Source organism: Pieris rapae, chromosome 7 (genome assembly GCF_905147795.1).
Source record: "Pieris rapae chromosome 7, ilPieRapa1.1, whole genome shotgun sequence".
Classification (NCBI taxonomy): domain Eukaryota; kingdom Metazoa; phylum Arthropoda; class Insecta; order Lepidoptera; family Pieridae; genus Pieris; species Pieris rapae.
In genome coordinates, this window is record NC_059515.1 from 378,655 (window position 1) to 384,702 (window position 6,048).

The window sequence follows — 6,048 nt, forward strand, 5'->3', positions numbered from 1 at the left end:
TTGGGACAAAGAAACATTGATTACTCTAACGATTATTCGAAACCTAATCGAACTAAATCCATTACGTGAGACAAATACGTAGATTGAGAGCTGATAATAATTGTTTATTATTTTTCCTTTATATCCCATGTATAAGTTTAATGAAGTCCGCTTTTGTGTAACGTATAGTACTGTGAGACGCACACTGTGAGGTTAATTTTTTACACAGAATTTGCTTTCTACTCGTATATTATATTCACTTGCCCATACGGTAAAAGAGTCGTTGAGAGGAAGAATCAACGACTTATATGTGCCTGGCTGATAACTTACTAACGTAATTTCAATGAAAGAGTTGGTGCGGCCATAGATATATATTTTTTATGCAATCAGGAAAAAGGAAATGCAGCTCAACCTTCAATCTTCCTTAAATACATTTTATTTACGATCGAATAGGTTTGTTAAAAAATGAGTTATCGCCTTGTGTTAAGTTGTATTCTAGTGAAACAAAATTATTTCTGATACACATAAACTGTTTATAACTAGTCTTATAAAATAGCAATTAATCAGATAAATTAATTTATGTATGTACATGTTGCTGACTCAGACTTTCTTAGTTTCCTAAGTGTGGCGATTTTCTAAATCGTCTGAATTACGCCCCGAGAATATAGCCAGACGTAGGCTCTGTCTTTGACTGTTACATTGCATTCACTAGTAACATAGCAATTAACATTTATTATTTTGCATATAATCTATGTTTATTATACAGTGAAAATAAAATCATCCATTATTTAAAGCACTCCCAGGTACCATGTATGTAATTATGTAAACACAATTCAGATTTAACCAGAATACAAGATTATATAACACAAAATATACAACTGAGTAATTTATTATATTAGCGGAAAATCTATATTGTATACGCACCTTGGCCCACGTCAACGATTTTCGCGCGTCACGATTTTAGCGTTTATCAAACAGCCCGATGATATGCAGAAATTACTACTTCCATGAAAATCAATAACCCTAACGTTGTGATTGGAAAGTATTTTTCACTCTGTATTTTCGGCCTACTGAAATAGATTTGTGCTAAAAATATTAAAATATTAGTATTTAATCTAAATCTGTTTATTTAGGAGGTTTACAATAAGATTCTTTATCTATTTAATCCTTTCCTACACTCCATTTTGACTTATTACATTAAATTTTTGTATAAAACAATTTTTTCTGACCAAACTTGTAGGATGTCAGTTGTAAAGGTGTCTTTTTTATTACAATATAAGCTGTAGTTTAGCTATGTTATAAGTATCAAATGTGTATTATAAATATAAAATAACACGACTATTTAATGAAAGCCCACATTTAATACTATTTCATTTACTATACATAAATAAAATTGCAAACAGTTGAAAACTGCACCCTTATCTGAAATGAATAGCCAAAAATACAGTAGGGTTCTCATTAGAACATTAAAATTATTTGGATACACTTTTTCTATAACTCCAATGCTATCACTGCGAGATGATGACGATATTTTTTTACGAAAACCAGGATATTTGCTAACGATATAACATGAAAATCAAATTACCAAAATAAACAATAATTAACGTGGAGGCCACTCATGCGGCCTTCGTTTCTTTCAAAGCCTATACTTAATATTGAATCGCGTTTCGACATATCAAATTACGATTCCAACGTAAATTATAGCCGGCATTTTATTTCCGTAATACTTTGTAAACATTTCTCAGCAGTAAGAGGAATAAATTTAAGAATTCTCTAATTTCTACGATTAATCTACGCCAGCGGTTTCGTAATACTTCGCTAATGATATTTACGTTAAATATTTTTGTGGGTCGCCAGAGGGTAACTTTATCGAACTGTTTTCTTAAATAGCTTTTTTGTATGACCTCTAATGGGACTTGATCGTGTCGGTCTTTTCTCGCGATGTCCTTTTGCAATTGTTCTATCTTGTTGTAATTATAATTGAATATTATTTAAACATTGATCCATAGGCATTCTATCGGCATTATTTTTGTTAAAATAAATACGTATATATTTGGTGAAGACAGGAGAGATACAAAAATCAATTACCAGAAAATTTTATCATACCATATGCTCTGCTGTGATCTGTGCTCACTTATGGATCTAAACGGAAGGCTACGGACGAGCGTCCTATCATTGTTTTCCAGCGGTTGATTCTCATTTTTGGCTCTGATTGCAACGACCGTGTTTGATCTGTTCGCAAAAAAAACGACGAAACTTGACGACGCAAGCATGTGTACCGAATAGCAGACCCAAGACTCCTACTCATTTCACCACATGGCGGCAACATAAATCTGGTAGACCGAGAGGCTAGTAAAATGGAATTGTAAAGGGCTTTCCATAGTTGCTCAAAATTGAATGCAAGAGCCCAAGATATACAACAAAAGGAATGTTTGTAGATAAGTGAATTCCCGCACGTGATTGAACGGCATTATTTTTAGGTAGTTATACTCCCAAAGTTGTTAGGCAACCAGTGCATTACATACCTAATTTAAAGTAATCGATATTACAGTGCTAAAATTATAGTACTGGGTCTATAACTTCAGTTTCTATACAAAATAAGTATTATGTTTTCCACATACATTCGCAAACAAAAAGTTAAGCTTGTTGTGAAGTCCGAACAATATTTCCTGGACATTTTCTGTATTGTTAGAATCAATAGAATTTCGAATTGATTCGAGAACATAATGAAATGTATTCCACGGGGAACTTCCTTCGGCTCTATATTTACATTTATATGAAATATGTAAATATCAATTTAAACACAAATACGCATCACTAAACGAAACTAACAGTAATGAAACATAGTATGCTGCAACTAGCTAATATCTGTAAGTAAAAGATTTTAGAAGATGAATTAGCGGGTTTATAATCCGATTTCATAATATTTATTTTTGGTATCAAGGATTTGGCTATGAATATAATAAAAAATATTTGTTGGCTAAAAGTAGATATTTGAAATTACATTTGGACAATATTTATGGCCCTGATTCTGGATTATTGGCTATACTAATAATTTCGTAGGCACATAAAAATACTTTTATAGAAAGCATTTAGCAAAAGTTACTCATGCGAAAACTGGTAAAATCCCTAGTATTTGTTAAATATTTCTACCAAATTATTACCATCCTTTAATAAAATTTCGGAGAAATATTGTTAAGCAGTTTTATTATTCATGGAGTTTATTTACTGAAGCTACTGATGTGAGTAATGGAATTATTTAGGATCAACGGTTGTTATAACAATGTCAGAAAATAGTTTTTTTAACCATTATTTTCTTTTGTTTGTACTAATATGTTTTTATAGAAATGAATACTTGTAAGAGCGAGCAATGCTAACTGGTAAGCACGCGCAATTCATAATTCTGGTTTCGCCTCCAGTCCTAGATTTAAAAATTGTATACTATATGCGCAACCAAAATGGACGATGTGTATCAGGCATTGAAGGTTTACCCGCGATCTTTTCGGGTCTTCGACAGACGAAATGTAAATATACGGCTGATACCAAGCTTTTGATGTGTCTGGAATGTGACCCACTTTAACTCTAACTCCACTTTGTGCAAGACGATCACTGCAATTTTATTTTCTTCAACACCCTATTCCATATTGTAATTTTATAATTAACAGGGAAAAACTGTGAAATGGTGCTTAATCGAAATAAACTTTTAAAATAATATAGATGTTCCAAATTCAAATGAATTAAAAAGTTGAAAAAAGTTATTTAAGTACCAGTATTTATGACCTGACTAGTTACGTATATATATATAATAAAATTTAAAAAATATATACAATTATATAATCAGTAGTAATATTATTAATAATAATAATATTGAAACCTTTGACACGGTATAAAATTTATTGCAGAACGCAAAATTATAAATAGGGAATTATGTCAGATGCAATGTTAAGGCTATTTAATCAATTTTGTCGACAACACACAATAAATTGGCTTTGTGTTCAATCCGATAGAAGCCTTACGTGGAAGGGCAAAATGTGTTTCACTCCACAAGGGTATGCCTACTCACCATCCTACGTTTGCCTTTCTGTATCCCTCAATAGTAGAAAACTTACGTGACAATATTGCGCATTGAACATAATCGCATTCTATTAGACTATAGTATGTTGCTAGCAATTCGCTATTATATGCGGTTGAACTAAGGAAACATGTTTCCATATTTATGGTTAAAAGACCGGCATTCTAACTGTAAAAGCAAATTTTCCTAATAGAAAAATTATTATAGAAATATATGCTTCAAGAAAATAATGTTCTTATTCCTAAAAGACCGGGACTCGCGAGCCGTCTGGTATTGTTAGTGACCATGGGCACTCACTTAGCATCCGGTGAGCCTCCTCTCTGTTACACTAACTGGGTCCCGTTGTTATTTATTTCGAGTTTTACCCAGATATTTCGATAATTTTACTTGACTGCGTATCTAATTGAGTTAAATTAAACGCTAGTTCAGTGGTCAAATAGTCTAGAGACCTGGCATTGAAAAGTTTTTAATTTAATTATATTTTGATTTTACATCTTCGATAATATTATAGTACTTCTCTCTGTTAGTCTAAATAAATATATACTGTTGATAAATATTTTATGTGGTCATTTTAATTTGACATTTAGGGCCTGTTTCACAATGTATGGATAAAGTGTCAAATAGCTATGCAACACATAAATTATTCGAAAGATAAAAGTTCCAAATAAGATACTTCGAATTTCATGACGTATAGCGCTATCTGACAGTCATGAAACGCAAAAATACTATTTATCCTACCAATAAGTAATAAATAGCTTATTTGGAACTTATCAAGACATTGTGAAACAGGCCCTTAGTAAAATAAATATTTATAAACATAATCTAACAAAAGCAGCTCCTTACAAACGTTGTGTAAAAGAAAAAACTTGAAAAACTTGCATTGGCACATGATCATAAAACGGATAAAAAATCTGAGGCCCGGACCTAAAAGAGGTTGTCATTGTTTTTTTTTATGCCCATGATATGATTCACATTTATATTCATACATTCATATCATATGCTACACAAATCATTCGTTTCGACAAAATATGACAAATTCATCAAAATGATGCTGGAATCTCGAGATTATGTTCGGATAACAAATCCGAGGTATGGATATGATAAAAATAATCTCATAAATACTGAGTTATCAAGGCTTTAAGATTGATTCGTTCCAGATCTAGATCTAGGAAAAATAAAAAATAATATTAGTAAATTAAAAAATTAGATTTCTGTATCTTTTTTCAGAAAGTATGACCACTTGTTATTTTAAATAGGCAAGTAAGTGATCAGCCTCCTGTGCCTAACATCTGCCATCGCTTTTTGGGTCTAAGGCCAGCCGCTTGCGATCCTTGCGATTTTGTTCTTCGCTGTTCGAACTAATGTTGAATGCGTACATAGAAAGAAAGTCCATTAGTGCATAGCCTGGGATCGAACCTATGACCTCTGGGATGAGAGTCGCACGCCGAAGCCACTAGGCCGATACTGATATAAAAAAAGAATATAAAAATATTAAACGTGTAATTTCATCAGAAAATAATTGAGGTAAGAAATATATTTTCCTCAATCGTAATTACCTTTATTTCCAATTATTGTTTTACCAATATTGGTTAAACAATTCAAGTCACTTTTATATTACAATATAACTTCTATTTACGTCGAGTTATTGAGAAAATTGTGTTCATACACAAGCAACTACATCGCCTTTGATTAACGGTACAAGCCTATTCAGGAATGTGCCCGACTGATAGAAACGTCAAGAAAATGACTATAATACATTTTTTTAGTCATATGTTGTTGTTAGCATATGATTACTCTCCTCGTCCAATACATTAATTACTTTTCGTAGCAATCAGTACAATCTTCGATTAGCTACATAATTGCTACGAGATCGTAGGCGCATCGTTACACGTCCTTAAACTTGTCGAGTGTATCGGCATGGATTGGTCGAGTGCTAGCCCCCGTGACCTACATTTACCGACCCTCGGGAAGCTGCTAATTCCCACCATCTACGTCAT